Genomic DNA, 16,346 nt, shown 5'->3' on the forward strand with positions numbered 1-16,346 from the left:
GTACCTATCTATTGTATATATTAAGAGACCTATCTTCTTACAATTTCATATTGATTTCTACCTACCCGCCCCATTACCCCAAAACAGTGTACTACTCAACTTTGTAAAAAGGTATTCACATAGCTATGACAAGCCAAAAGAACATACACATTCACAATATAGTTATATTCACAAATGCTAAAAAACAGAAAAAAGTCATTATTGTTTTTCAGTGGTCTAATAACCAAAAAGACTTATTAAACTGTTTTCTAAACAGGAGAGTGACGACCATTTACTTGGCACCAGTAACTGCAAAGCACTTTAATAATGCATAAGTTTCATTTTTAAAAGTGTACTTGCATATACATAAAGAAGGATGCAGAAGAAAGGTGGTAATATGGGTTGGCTGGGGTGCATGGGTGGCTGGGAGAGAGTTTGTATATATTATCACTTTTGTACCTTCTGAATTTTGTGACTGTATCAACCATTCAAATATATTTTTAAAAATCAAACAGGACAATAATAAAAATGGCAGTAATGCTTCACTCTTTGACAGAGCAAACCTGCTTAGCTTTTGATTCCGAGGTAGGCACTGAAATACTTAAAAGAAAAAGTTTCAGCGACGCACAACCGTTTTTATGGAAATCAAGTCTCCCTTTTTGATTCTGCACACTCTGGGGTGCAGAGTGTGATAGTCTGCACTTAAAATCAAAACTTAGATGGTGATAGTCTGTGGGTAACAATGGGAAAAAAAAAAATCTGGAATGGTTTCCAGCTTGTTTTATTAGGAGAACAGTACGGAAAAGAGCAAATGATCTGGGCAGCAGCCCACGCCTCAGCAGGCCCGTCACCAACGCCGCGTCCAGAACTTTGCACAAGTCCGGGGCGGCCCAGACGCTGCTCCAGGGCTCTGGGATGCGCGGCAGGGAGGTCCGCTCCGGTTCGAGTCCCGGACGCGGTTTGGGGGGGTCCCCGTCGGGCCCACCCCTTGGGGCAGAGATGTCGTGAAGCCGCCTCCCAGAGAACCCAGGGGAACTCGGGCGGCCGGGGACCCGGGAGGGGGTCGCGTGGGGGCGGGGAGTGGGCCCATGGGGCGGCCGCTCCGCCGCGGCCCCCTCCCGGACACTGAGGGGGAAGTTGCACTTACCTTGTCGGGCTCCCGAGGCGGCCGTGGGTCACCGCGGGGCGAGGAGGCTGGGCGCGAGGAGGGGGACCGGCCGGGGGCAGGGGCCGGCGGGTGCAGGAGAGGGATGCTCGGCCCCTCGGGCGCCCCCAACCTCTTCCTGGCAGCCTCACCCCCGGCGCCGGCCGGCCCGGGACGGGCCACTGCCCCTCCGTCAAGGTGCACCGGGCCCGGCGTACCAACTCTTCAGTCACCCGGAGGGGACAGGCGGCGAGTGGGTCGGGGTCGGGGCCGGCTCCGGGTCAGTCCCCGCGCGGCGCCTGCGGCTGCCCGCCCCGCCCCCTCCCGCCAGGCTCCGCCCCCTCCTCGCCGGGCCGCGTGCCCGGGCTGCCGCCGCCTCCGGGCTGGCGGTTTCGCTTCCCCCCAGCGCGGCGCGCGCCGACGGTGGGGACCTGGGAAAGGAAGGGCAATCTGAAGGAGCGCGGGCTGAGGTTTGGGAGCTTGTGGGGGGAGGGGGACGTCAGTCTGGGCGGAGTTCTGAGGAGGGGGCGGGGCGCGGAGATCCTGACAAAGATTCCGGTTGTTCCCCGCCCCTTGAAACTGGGAATGGGGAATTCTTGGGGATTGAACTTTAGGAAGAGGTCCCTCTGCAGGGCCGGAAGGCGGCCAGACAGCGGGCCTGTGGGTCACTGTTCTGGTGGACAGGATTGTATTGTCCTGGAGCTTTGGGAAAACTCACCCAGAGTCGCCTCTTGTTTTCAGTCCCTGCACCCCTTCTCCTTGTAACAATCTGTTCATCATTATTCTCCAGGTATGGGTTTGTGCCATAGCAATTAGGATCCTCAACACTGTCTATAATCATCATTTTCTGGTGATGGTCTAATAGGAATTCGACAAAAGTAGATTCCTTACTTATTCTTCTAGCCAAAGCATATTAAAAACTCCTACTATATGGTATATTAGGTGCTGAGAACAATTACTAATTCACCCAGCGCCTGTATGCTAAGCACAAATCTAAATCATTTTACATATTTTAAATCATAATCAGACTTGAGCAAAACAGCTAAGGCCCCTTTCCCCATGAAGCTCATGGTGGGTAAGAGAGGACAGGCGTTTCCTTAGTTTGTCTCAGAGTGATGTATGTGTCAATGAAATGTCCACTTGCTTTTGGTTTCCAAGTAATGCATATGTTTATTATTTGCAGATTCAGTGTTTGGGCTAGCTGTATGCTTTCCACCAGGGTTAAATGTCATTTCCCCTCACCCCCCACCCAATGACATTTTGCTCAGGACATTTTCAGTGTGTCTTTATAATGAAAATCCAATGCAAACAAGTCGTCCAGAAGACAGATGGATCAAGTCACTGTCAGGATAACAGCCAAATTGTGGCAGCGACCTAAGGGAGATTTATTTAGGGATCTGTTTTTGCACACCACCCCTTGGGGAAGTGGTTAGAAAAAGCAACATAATGTAAAACAATAAAGCATTGAACTAGTTCAAAGAAAAGCGGAAGGGCTGATTTAAAACTGTCACAATCAGGAAAGAGACACATCACAAAATCTACCACTGAGGGCTCCACAGGAGCACAGGATACCTTTATTTATTTATTTATTTTAATCAGAGCCACATAGAGAGACACCCCAACTCCTTTGCAATCCCCTACATGCATAGATAAAAATTATTTTAGGAGCATTGTCTATAAGCAAAAAAGACAATTATCTAAGTCCATAGCCTAAAGTTTTGGAATTTGATACTACTTTTCAGCTCTCCTTTGACTTTTTATTGCTAACATTTGTGTATGTACATAAACAGTAAAGGACATTCTTCTCATAGTTTTTCCCCCCTTTCATTTGTTGTTCAGTTCTGGAATTTTAATTGTCTTTTTCCTTTGGGTAGATAGTGAGAAAGACTAGAAAAAGATTGCAGTCAAATCAAATTACAATTGTAAAAAATGAATTCTAATTTTAAAAATAGAATTTCCCATATACCCTTTCTCTCTTTTTTTTCACCTTAAATATATTGTTTGTACTGTCCTAAAATTTATTTTCTTTGATTTATTAATGGATGTTTACAGTTTAGTTGCTCCACCAAACCTATAAAAGCAAATCAAATTAAGCATCCCTTGTGATCTGGCCCCCTGCTGCTGGCCTCATCTCCTACCTGGCTTGCTTTCAGGCTGTTCCCCACACTGGACTTCTTCTTCTTCTGCCAAAACACAAAGCACTTGCCAGTCAAGCTCTGGCATGCCCTCTGTCTGGAGGACTCTTGGCTATTCACACACAGTTTCCCTTTTCCTTCATATCACCTTTCCCGACTATCCTGTGTAAACCCGCAACAGCCCCCGCCCCTTTTCTCAGCACCGAGCACTTCCTAACATATATCTAATCTCTCTAGTCCCACTGAATATAAGCTTCATGAGAGCATAAACTTGTCTATTTAAAGTTCACTGTTACATCTCCAGTATCTATTACTTATTGTGTCTGCCGATAAGTAGTAGGTACTCAACAAATGTTTTTTGAATGAATGCATGACTTCACATAGGAAAGATAGCTTGTGTTCCTTTTTGTAATGGCCAAAGGGCTTTCATACAACTTATCTTATAACTGAGTCATATGATTTAGACATAGGAATAAGACTTAAAATACAACTTCTTTTTAAAATTAGAATTTGAAATGGTTGTTTTTAATCTCTTATTCTGGCAACATATTGAAGAAGCATTCATAGCTAAGAATTTTTGCTATCTTACAAGTTGGCCCATAAATGGATCCATAGTATTGGGGAGTAATGATGGATCAAGAAATACTGTCAAAGTCTTAATATTTTTTCCTGATTACAGCAGTCATCAGAATTTGAATAAGTGAACCTAAAATTTGTTTACTGATAACTTGATAGGTTGTCCTAATATAATGTCCTTTATGAATGCTCAGATGATTTTAGTGGATAATAATCATGAAGGTGAGGTTAACAATGTTTTCAGCTGGTTGAAGGGTAGTACTGACAGGTAGCAAACAGAACTTAATCCTTATGTGCAGATGCCCTTAATAAAGAGATGGTTTAGCTTTACAATTTCTGCTCTGATTACCAGTAGTGTGGATGGGGAAGATTAAAGGCTCAAATACCATTATGTACAGTATCTATGGTCAAAATGTGGATCCCAAAATGGGATCTCTTTTAGAGCAGAAATATTCAACCTTTTTAATTTTTCTTTCCTCATGGCACATATAAGCTAATTACTAAGGAAAAAGAAAGTCACTGACCTCTTCTCCCTTAGTAACTAATTTATTTGTACCATGAGATGAACCAGTTGTATTTAGTCAGGGGCACTGACCTCTTCTCCCTTTGTAATTAGTTTATGTGCGCCATGAGGAAAAACAGTGTTGAAAATCACTGTTATAGAGGATTTAGGGTTACTTTTAATAGTACTGCTGCTATCCATGTTTTGACACAAAACAGTCTCCTATTAAAACACAGAGGTGTTTTTTTTTTTCCTTAAGTGAGAGGAGGGGAGATAGAGAGACACAGTCCTGCATAATCCCTGACCAGGATCCACCCACAACCCCCATCTGGGGCTGATGCTCAAATCAGCCGAACTATCCTCAGTGCCCAAGCTGACACTTGGATTAATCCAGCCACTGGCAGTGGGAGAGGAAGAGGGAGAGAAGGGGGAGAAGGAGGAGAAGAGAAGCAGATGGCCGTTTCTCCTGTGTGCCCTGACCAGGGATCAAACCTAGGATGTCCACATGCTGGGCTGACACTCTAGCCACTGAACCAACTAGTTAGGGCTAAAATGCAGAGCTTTAAAAGACATGAGCATACCATACCCCTGAAAGGATCATTTCCAGATGGGCCACATAAATCCAACCCAAACTTCGTCTCCTTGAAGTTCACCTCAGATGCTCACTGTTTTCTTTTGGATACTCAGGGTAACTTATTCCCCCCTTTAACTTGGTTTAAAAAAAAAAGTTCCCTAGCTTTCTTTTTTTTTTTAACCACAGCCAAGCCAATCTAGAATTTTAAAAATGAACTTCACTAAAAGGTAAAGGAGATTAGAAATGATATTATGGAGAATATAAGTAGCCACCATAACTCCATTCATTTGTTCAGCTATTCTTCCACAGCTTTCATTCCTCCAGGAAAGGAATCTTCCACCTGCAAAGGGCAGGTGTAGATTTGCAGGGGGCCTGCCTAGATTCCTTACCTCTTGGCTCCTTTTCTTGCTCCACATGGTAGGGTCACTTTTCTGTCTTTCTCATGGGAGCCATCAAGCTTGAGCCAATCATAACCAAGACTAAAAGCCTCATTTGTACTTCTGTCCAAGTCTTTGTTCTGGCACAATCACAGTCCAGTCGCAGGACTTGGGGACTGACATAATGCCCCTTCTTCAAGTGGGACTCTCTTTACAAATGGAGGAAAGGTCGTTACAAACCCCCTCCCAGCTCACTCCTTTTTGTCCCTAGAGCATCTATGTAAGAACTACCCTATGAGAGGAAAAGACCCACAATTGTGTCTAAAATAAATTCTGTTCACAATTACAGGTGACCTAGATCTTAGGAATTGAAATCTTTTTTAAGGCCTTTAAGGAAGCCCCTCTCAGGGGACAAGTCCCTGGCAGGGCTTGGGAGCAGGGACAACAGAGTCAGGCACTGTCAGCCTGAGGGGACTTTGCTGGAGGACACCCCAGTTCTAAGAAGGGAGCAGCAGAGGCAAGTGCTGCTCTGTGGAGAGAGGTGGCCCACCAGCAGCAGGCACACAATGACCCTCAAAGCACAGAGCCATGGTCACGACTCAGTAGAGGTGGCAAACTTGGCACCTGTCTGAATCAAGAGACAGTGCTCTTAGGAGACTGCACTAGCAGTGCTAACCAGGAAGCAGACAGACTGAGGGACAGAAAATGACTTGCCAAGAGCCACCCAGAAAGTCAGCAGCAGAATCAGGATGGGCCCAGCAGGTCTGTCCACCCACAGTCCAGGCGTACCACTATATCACACATGGCCTTGCCACACCCAATCCTGAGCAGAGACCTGATGGCTCTCCCTACACATGGTCGGCTTGGTCCCACCAATGGGACTGCTGTAGCTTCAGAGAGACAGTGTAGCAGTTCTCAAACTTCCAGGCTGTGAGTTGGAGGGCCTGGGTCTCCTGTGCAGAGCCCCACAGCATCCCCTAAAGCCCGTAATCATTCAGTAGGGCCCTGTGCTGCATGGGCTCTTGCTCTGTGGTTAATGATTACCAGTTTGTGGGGGCTGACCCCAGGTTTTAGGGGACTGTCACTATGAATACCAAAATGGTATAACTAAGATAAGGTATATAAGTGACAAATAAAGACAACTTTTTACCAAAAAAAAAAAAAAAAAAGAAAGAAAAAGTGCTCTACACAGTGTTGGGCCATGGGGAAGGTGTGCGTGTTCTCTCCTGCAGCTGTTTCTATCCACCTGCTCATTAGGAGGCCTCCTGTAATCAGACCACACTTTCTGACTGAGAGGAAAGGTTTTGGTGAAACAAATTTAAACACTTCCTGCCAGTCTCCCTAACCTTTCTAAAACACAAACCTAATTCTATTCATTCCCCTGGACCCAGCTGAATACACTTTAGTGACTCTGTGTTGCCTTCAAGGTCAAGTTCAAACATCTTAACATGGTTGTAAGATTCTTTCTAGTTGAACCCCTCTACTTCTCTAAGGACGATTTGCAGTGTCTATAACATGTAATTTCTCTCATAATTATACCTTGAAGTAAGTTTCCTCCGTCTGGAGTGCCTTGCCTTTCCAATCGGTGCTTGTATAAATCCCTCAAGACTCAACTCGAGGGTCACTTCCTCTGGCAGTCTTCATTCTGAACATTCCAGGCTGAACATGTTCCTCCCCTCGGTTCCCATAATACCCTGCACATCCCTGTGTTGTAGCAGGTGATTGATGGTCTTTGACATCGGCTAATGTGTCTATTTCTCTGACTAGCTGAGAGGTCTATAACATCAGGCACTCATAAACATTTGTTGAATGAATGAAAGAAAAAACACGCTTCACCTATGAAGCCTTGAGAAATAACTATTATAGTATGGGGGCCATTCCCCCCCCCCAAAGCATTATAACATTTACAAACAGGGACTTGCCTCTAATTTATAGTATTATACTACCAGTTTCATGAAACTTTAGACAGTCCTTAATTTAGGATTCCATAAACTTACAAGGTAATGGATGAACACAAAGTACTTCTATTTATTTCCATGCATTTAAAAAAATTATTTCAGTATCTCAGTGTGCTTGTTTTGCTTTTGGAAGATAAAAATTACTAGACTACTTACCGATGTTTATTTTTTATGAGTTAAAAAAAATGTTCCAGGATATGTCTTCATGTTTGACACGTGACTTCCTGATTTACTGTCTAACGGACAGGAACCACTCAGTCTGGCTTTCATTTTAACATTCTCAGAGAATGTGTATTATCACTCTGCCAAGTTAAGCATTTAGGTCTGTCGCTGTGCTGGTAGTTTGCTTATAGAATATTCATTCAGCAACACCAAGTTTTATGAAGAGTCCTACAGCATAGATGACATGGTGTTACTTGTTATGGGGAAGAGAATGAACAGAGATGAATCAGACAAATATATAAACTGAAGAGTTATTTATTTATTTATTTATTTATTTACAGAGACACAGAGAGAGAGTCAGAGAGAGGGATAGATAGGGACAGACAGACAGGAACAGAGAGAGATGAGAAGCATCAATCATCAGTTTTTCGTTGCAACACTTTAGTTGTTGTTCATTGATTGCTTTCTCTTTTATGCCTTGACTGTGGGCTTTCAGCAGACTGAGTAACCCCTTGCTCGAGCCAGCGACCTTGGGTCCAAGCTGGTGAGTTTTGCTCAAACCAGATGAACCCACGCTCAAGCTGGCGACCTCGGAGTCTCGAACCTGGGTCCTCCGCATCCCAGTCCGATGCTCTATACACTGTGCCACTCTTCAGTCAGGCAAAACTGAAGAGTTCTTATCAATCATTATGTTTCCTCTTCCTCCTCCATTTGGTTCATCTTTTAAAAGCACACATCCCTCTGTGTTTGCACTTGCATGCTATATTCAGTGACTTAGCACAGAATTATTGAGCAAAGATTCTGGCTGAGTAGCAAACAGCTGACCTGAGATGGATAAACAGTGGGTGAATTGAAGGTGGCACGTACTATACACATTCTGAAGACAGTGACAGAGTCACCAGTCCAAGCCATACAAAGAGGAAAGAAAACAAGTATTTCATTCTACTCCTTTCTATTCCCAAGGAAATCAAGAAACAATGTTATTTACAGATTACATGTATAAAAAGACCCCCCCCCAAAAAAAAGCCCACTTGAAACATTCTTCATGCTGCTAGCATATAACAACCTTTGATTCTTTAGGAAATAGAGTAAAATCAATTGCCTAGAGCAGTGATTTTTCAACCTTTTTTGAGCCGCGGCACATTTTTTACATTTACAAAATCCTGGGGCACACCAAAACGACACTCTAACACAGTACATATTATACATATAGTTAATAATATAGTTTCTAAATGTATTTATACTCACTTAGTGTGAAACCTGGGCCTGTTTCGATGAACACAAAAGGGATATCCTGGCAGGAATGGTAGAAGGACACACACGAAGCTCTTCCTCAACAGTTCTCAGTCTCTCTCTGGTTTTAGTTTTTATCGCAGTCAAGCTTGAGAAGCTCAGCTCACATAGATATGTGGTTGAAAACGGGAGCAATGTCAAAATAGCTTTGTTGGTCAGAATGGGGAATTCCTTGGCAACAGATAACCAAAAACTGTCCAAAAGAAGATCAGCAAACTTTAGCTTTAAACCACAATCTTGTTTCAGTTCAATGAGTTCCTCTTGCTCCTTTAAAGTCATGTCCTTTCCAGCAACGGATACTGAGCTGTATGGGTCCCTAACCTAGTCAAGGCATTCTGTGAAGGCTGAAGAGAAATAAAATGACAACGTCTTCTCAAGAGTTTTCAAATGTCTGCCAATCACCTTGCACATTGCAACAGTGTTGCCATCATGCTGTTTCTCAGTGAGCAGGAACATCTCAAGGTTGCTACGCCGCACATGTTGTTGCCAGAGCTGCACCTTTAAACGGAATCCGTTCATTTTATCAGTGCTTGTAAGCAGGTTTTCATTTCGGCCTTGCATCCGTGTGTTCAGTTCATTCAGATAATGAAATATATCAGCCAGGTATGCCAGCTTTGCACACCACTCATCACTTGCAAGCAGCTTTGAGTAATCGGGCCTCTCGTTTGTCAGAAATACTTTGTTCCTCTCGCAACTCATACACACGGGCCAGCACTTTGCCGCGCAACAGCCACCAGACCTCCGTGTGGAGCAATAAGATTTTATGTTCTGCTCCCATTTCTTTACACAAAGACGCAAATAAGCAACATCTCAAAGGTCGCATCTTCACAAAGTTCACTATGCTCACAACATCATCCAACACAGGAGCCCGTTTCTCATTGTTTGTACATAAGCAGGCTGTAGTTTGGGGACCCATGTTTATTTTTTTTTTTTCTTTTTTTTTTTTCATTTTTCTGAAGCTGGAAACAGGGAGAGACAGTCAGACAGACTCCCGCATGCGCCCGACCGGGATCCACCCGGCACGCCCACCAGGGGCGAGGCTCTGCCCACCAGGGGGCGATGCTCTGCCCATCCTGGGCGTCGCCATGTTGCGACCAGAGCCACTCTAGCGCCTGAGGCAGAGGCCACAGAGCCATCCCCAGCGCCCGGGCCATCTTTGCTCCAATGGAGCCTCGGCTGGGGGAGGGGAAGAGAGAGACAGAGAGGAAAGCGCGGCGGAGGGGTGGAGAAGCAAATGGGCACTTCTCCTGTGTGCCCTGGCCGGGAATCGAACCCGGGGGGGACCCATGTTTAATTTCCCCACGGCACACCTGACCATGTCTCACGGCACACCAGTGTGCCATGGCACACTGGTTGAAAAACACTGGCCTAGAGTGTGAAAGTATTAAGACCAATAGGTCCAGTCTCAGATAAAAATGGGCTGCAACAAGACAGCTCTTCTGAATCTAAGGAATACTATTGCTTGATCTTCTTGGGATGGAGAGGAAGAAAATGGAATGCTTTCATTGTTTGATATTGAAACGCCCTCTTGTTACCTCCGGTTCTTTCCATCTGAGACTGGCGCTATCGCACTGCATACTTTCAGACTCTGGGCAACTGATTCTACTGGATCTCCTAGAGTCCAGTTGTTATATTCCAGTATCATAAAGAATGTTTTGATTGTGTTTTTCTGTCTCCTTATACATGGAAATAACCTGATAATGCATTTCAATGTCAAATTAGTTGTCAGAAACTTGGTTTCCAGAGGCTGAAATATTACCGTGGTCCTAGGAATCTATTCTGGAGTGGTTTAGTTTTCTAACCCCCGTACACCCTTCCCCCAGTATCAGAGCATACTGGCTGGGCAGACAAGCCTGCCTCTTATTCCCTTTAAGTGTTATACTACCAATGGGTTCTTTCTGCATAAGCTGCTATCTCCATGCCGCTGGTTTTGTAGAGGGAAGTAGACTCTGGTAGACTCTGTGCTTCTTTCTGCAGGTGGTTGAGGTGGGGACAGTACTGCGAAGGAGAAGGCCCGTGTGCAGGGGCCTCAGGTGAACTCTGCCCAGGGAGCATTCTGAAGACCGTGGTGGCATATCAAACCAGAAGTTCCCCAGAGCGGGGATGAACAAAGAGAAGGCAGCTCGGTGAACCCGCAGCCTGTGGTCTGAGCTGGGCTGACCATCTTTCCTGGTTCGCTGAGGGGCTGGCTGTGCTTCCTGGGTTGGCCTGACTGACCTGGCTGCTAAAGGGGTGACCTCCCATGAGCCCTCACACTCTGAGTTTCTTTGCAACAACCTCGCCATAGCCACTGCAGGCAAGCGGAGGCAATGCTGCAGTCTCCTGCTGGCCTGAACCCCGCTCCCTTGGGGATTCTCTGGTCCCCACTCCCAGCCTCAGAAACAACATCCCAGCCCCTTTCTTAATAATCTCCATTTCTAGGCCCTGGCCGGTTGGCTCAGTGGTAGACCGTTGGCCTGGAGTGCAGGAGTACCGGATTCGATTCCCAGCCAGGGCACACAGGAGAGGTGCCTATCTGCTTCTCCACCCCTCCCCCTCTCCTTCCTCTCTGTCTCTCTCTTCCCCTCCCGCAGCCAAGGCTCCATTGGAGCAAAGTTGGCCTGGGAGCTGAGGATGGCTCTGTGGCCTCAGCCTCAGGCGCTAGAATGGCTCTGATTGAGACAGAGCGACGCCCCAAGATGGGCAGAGCATCACCCCCTGGTGGGCGTGCCGGGTGGATCCCGATCGGGCGCATGTGGGAGTCTGTCTGACTGCCTCCCTGTTTCCAACTTCAGAAAAATACAAATAATAATAATAATAATAATCTCCATTTCTAAACCACAAAAAAAGCCTGAGGGCTGGAGGGGAGGGGTGAGTAGGGAGAGAAAATGAGAGGGAAGGAGGGAGAATTATGTTTATTGAGTTATAATTTACCTATAGTAAAATCAGTTCTTTTTAATGTACAGTTCTAGAGTTTTGACTAATGCTTACAGTTGTATAACCACCACCTTCATCACAGTATAGAACTTTCTCATCATCCTAAAAGTTCCCTTGTCTCTTTTGTAGTCAACCTCTCCCTCTACCTCCAGCCTCTGGTAACCACTGACAATGTGTCTTCAAAACCCTGTAGTTTTGCCTTTTCTATCACTTTTTTTCCAATTTTTTTTATTTATTCATTTTTTTTTAGAGAGAGGAGAGAGACAGAGAGAGAGAGAGGAGAGATAGAGAGAGAGAAGGGGGGGAGGAGCTGGAAGCATCAACTCCCATATGTGCCTTGACCAGGCAAGCCCAGGGTTTCGAACCAGCGACCTCAGCATTTCCAGGTCGACGCTTTATCCACTGCACCACCACAGGTCAGGCTATCATGTTTTATAAATGGAACCACACAAAGCCTTCTTTAACATCCTTGTATAAACCAGTATGTGTCCTGCCAACCTTCTGTTAGCCCATCATTCTTTGCCGTATTTTTTTCGGAATACTTAACATTATCTGAAAATAAGCTGTTGTGCTTATTCGATTATTATCTGCTGCCGGAATGTACTCCTGCTAGAACATGAGTGCAGGAACTTGGCTCCTTTATCTCTGGGGTTCAGAATGCTGCCTGTCATCGTGCAGGTGTTCCATAACCATTTGTTGAACGAGCCACAAAATGATTGAGGACATTGAACTTCCCCAAACCCTCTCAATACTCAGGCAGGTCTCATTAAAAAGAGATTATTCCCCCTACCCCCCAACAATGTGTATTAATCCAAGCATCCCTGTGTTGCCAAAGTAGACAGTTTATCTGCAACTAACACTATTAGAAGTAATTAGGCTGATTGAGATATAAATTATCTTTTTTTTTTTTTTTGTATTTTTCTGAGGTTGGAAATGGGAGGCAGTCAGACAGACTCCGGCATGCGCCCAACCGGGATCCACCCGGCAGGCCCATCAGGGGGTGATGCTCTGCCCATCTGGGGCATTGCTCTGTTGCGACCAGAGCCATTCTAGCGCCTGAGGCAGAGGCCATGGAGCCATCCTCAGCGCCTGGGCCAACTTTGCTCCAATGGAGCCTTGGCTGCGGGAGGGGAAGAGAGAGACAGGGAGGAAGGAGAGGGGGAGGGGTGGAGAAGCAGATGGGCACCTCTCCTGTGTGCCCTGGCCGGGAATCGAACCCAGGACTCCTGCATGCCAGGCCGATGCTCTACCACTAAGCCAACCGGCCAGGGCCGAGATAGAAATTATCTTTTAAAGTCACTTTCTGAATGATTAGATTACCTAGAATAGAACTGATCTGAAGTGGGTAAAATGGAAACAATGATAGTGACTATTTCCTAGGGTTGCTTTGAAGATTAAATGACTTAATATATGTGAAGTGTTTAGCACAGTGGTTCCCAACTGGAAGCTCTTTTGCCTTCACAGGGACTGGGTGGTGTCTGGAGACATTTTTTGTTGTTGTTGTCAAAACTGGGGGAGGGTTGTTACTGGCATCAGCTGCTAAACATCTCCCTGGGACTGGATAAAATAATCCATGTGAAACATTCAATACTGTGCAATAGCACATAGTAAATGTTCAATAAATGTCACTAGTCGTTGCTGCTGTTGACCCTCAAACGATCTTTCTACAGAATGAAGTGAAGGAATTGGAGATAATTTTAACATGTAAGGTACATATACAACAAGTGTATGTTTCATACAATAAGAGATAACTACATAGAAGTTAAATCTAACCAACCTTTTTTTTTTTTTTTTTCATTTTTTCTGAAGCTGGAAACAGGGAGAGACAGTCAGACAGACTCCCGCATGCGCCCGACCGGGATCCACCCGGCACGCCCACCAGGGGCGACGCTCTGCCCACCAGGGGGCGATGCTCTGCCCATCCTGGGCGTCGCCATGTTGCGACCAGAGCCACTCTAGCGCCTGAGGCAGAGGCCACAGAGCCATCCCCAGCGCCCGGGCCATCTTTGCTCCAATGGAGCCTTGGCTGCGGGAGGGGAAGAGAGAGACAGAGAGGAAAGCGCGGCAGAGGGGTGGAGAAGCAAATGGGCGCTTCTCCTGTGTGCCCTGGCCGGGAATCGAACCCGGGTCCTCCGCACGCTAGGCCGACGCTCTACCGCTGAGCCAACCGGCCAGGGCTAACCAACCTTTTTAAGGCCATTATTTATTGTTTTTAAAGAGTACATTGCTCTTGCTTCCCTGGTAGAGCAGCTCCTTGCAATAAAGGATTCTCTCATTTAAAAACAAAAACAATTTATCTAGAATACAATATAAATTATTTAATTAAGATTTTCAGTCTTGGTTAGAAGTATAGATACATTAAAGTATTTTGAAGAAAAAAAAAGTATTTTGAGATCCTGATTCTCAAATATGAAACATAGGACTTGGGAAAGTTAAACACTAATGCAGTAGCAACAGAGTCTTGTGCTTTAGATTTATTAATCTCTTATTCCTTAACTGAGGTAGTAGAGAGAAACCCACAGTGGGTAATAGCAGATTTGTGGACATTCTCTTTTTATAATTTAATATTTGTGAAGGTGCTTTGGAAATTGTAAAACAGAATGATGCAAGTGTGGATCATTACCATTATCATCAACTCCAACAAGCTATTAGAGGGTCAGATGTTTCCACTGTGTGGGAGAGGCCCAGGCTTCTTCGTCTGCCTGGCGTTGCAGGCAGCCAAGATCAAACTGCAAGCAAATTTTGCTTTAAATAATAAATTACTTGATACACTGTAAATTATTTGGTAATATTATAAATACCATGAGGAAGAACTGTGTTTCACAGCATAAAACTTTTAAGTACAGAATCTACCATATATTATATTCTTTCACAAAATGGTCAGGGGAGAAAAAAATCCACCATGTACAAAACGGAGGCACGTGACTACATAGGAAAAATGTTTGCAGCATATATGGCAAAGGATACATATTCCCAACAGAGAAAAAAGGCCTGGTAAACAGCAACAAGGATATGAGTGAACTAATAAAATATACGAATAGGTAATTCACAAGAGAAGATACGCAAATTTTCAGTAAATATGAAACATGTTCAAATTTATTAGCGAGCAAAGAAATGCTAATTAAAAAACCAATTTATTTTTTTTCTTTCAATTTGACAAAGGTTAAAAGAATAGCCTGACCTGTGGTGGCGCAGTAGATAAAGTGTCGATCTGGAACACTGAGGTTGCCGGTTTGAAACCCTGGGCTTGCCTGGTCAAGGCACATATGGGAGTTGATGCTTCCTGCTCCTCCCCCCTTCTCTCTCCCTTCTCTCTCTCTCCTTTCTAAAATGAAAAAATAAAATCTTTAAAAAAAAAGGCTAAAAGAATAAAATGCCTGGTGTGATGTTTGGTCGTATATGGGCACTCGCATACACAGTTGGTAGCATGTGTGTTGACACAACTTTCCTGGGTGAAAGTTATCTGTATAAATCAACTGCTTCAAAAATCATACTATTTCTCAGTAATTCTACTCTGTAATCATATTCACACAAAGATGTAAGAATATTCACATTGTGGTGCTATATAAAAAAAGTGGTGTTTTGTTTTTTTTTTGAGAGAGGCGGGAGAGAGAGAGAGAGAGAGAGAGAGAGAGAGAGAGAAAAACATTAAGCTGCTCCTGGATGTGCCCTGACTGGGGAATTGAACTGGCAACCTCTTCACCAGGACAACACTCCAGCCAACTGAGCTATCCAGCCAATGTTTTATTTATTGATTAATTTTTAGAGACAGGGAGAGAAAGTGAGAGAGAGAGAGAAGGGGGAAAAGAAGCATTCTTTGTTGTTCCGCTCAGTTGTGCTTCATTGTTTGCTTCCCTGTGTGCCCTGACCAGGGATTGAATTGGCAACCTTGTTGTTTCCAGGACAATGCTCTTAACTGACTGAGTTAACTGGCTAGGGTCTATAAAATTTTTTAAAAATATGACATTATTGGAGTATGGTTAAATGAACTCTTATGTATCTATAGACTATTAAAATTCAAATGACGTCTTTAGAAATAACTTAATCTGCAGAGTTGTCATGTTTGCTTGATGGAGAGGTTATGGTACAGAAATGGAGATCACAGACGCAAGGAAGGACACCAGAGGAAGAGTGCCCAGCAGCGAGGGCAGCCCTTACACACTCCCCAAGCTCTGGGAGCTGCTGTGGCTTCCCACAGTTCCTCAGGGTAAATACCCACATCACATTCTAACAGAGCGACACACTTAAAGTTTGTTTTCTACGCTCTCAAGAAGAGGATAAGCAGTCGGAGGTCATATTGGGCAGCAAGGAACTAGGAAGGGAGAAGCCATTCTGCAAGAAATACTACCACAGAGAGAACTCAAATCAATAAAATTTCACAGAAGCCAGTCTGCAAGAAATACTACCACAAAGAGAACTCAAATCAATAAAATTTCACAGAGACAAAAAATTAGTAAAGAAAGCAAAGCATTGTTGTTTGTAGAAAAGAATAGATATAACAAAACTAATTTCAGTAAAATAATAATCAAAGTGAAAAATATAGGGTGGGGTAAAGGTAGGTTTACAGTTGTGAGTACACAAAACACAGAGTTTATTCTTGTATTATTTACTAATTATTGTATTATTTTCCATATGAACAACTGTACACCTACTTATAGCTCCCCCTGTATTGAAGTGGCTTAACTGCCTTCTTAAGAAAAGTCATCAAGGAATTAAATTAATTTAATGCT

General features: G+C 44.4%; 1 protein-coding gene across 3 annotated transcripts in view; it reads right to left on the minus strand.

The window, feature by feature from the left end:
- Positions 1-1,400, minus strand: part of KLHL5 (kelch like family member 5) — a 91,022-nt gene extending 89,622 nt beyond the window's left edge. Inside the window, exon 1 of one of the 3 annotated variants that reach the window (XM_066279207.1) lies at positions 1,127-1,400. The gene's annotated coding sequence lies outside the window, so the exon portion shown is untranslated. The remainder of the gene's footprint in view (positions 1-1,126) is intronic. The other 2 variants (XM_066279204.1, XM_066279202.1) reach the window with 2 other exon arrangements.
- Positions 1,401-16,346: the final 14,946 nt, after the last annotated feature.

The sequence above is a fragment of the Saccopteryx bilineata genome, chromosome 5, assembly GCF_036850765.1.
Source record: "Saccopteryx bilineata isolate mSacBil1 chromosome 5, mSacBil1_pri_phased_curated, whole genome shotgun sequence".
Lineage (NCBI taxonomy): Eukaryota > Metazoa > Chordata > Mammalia > Chiroptera > Emballonuridae > Saccopteryx > Saccopteryx bilineata.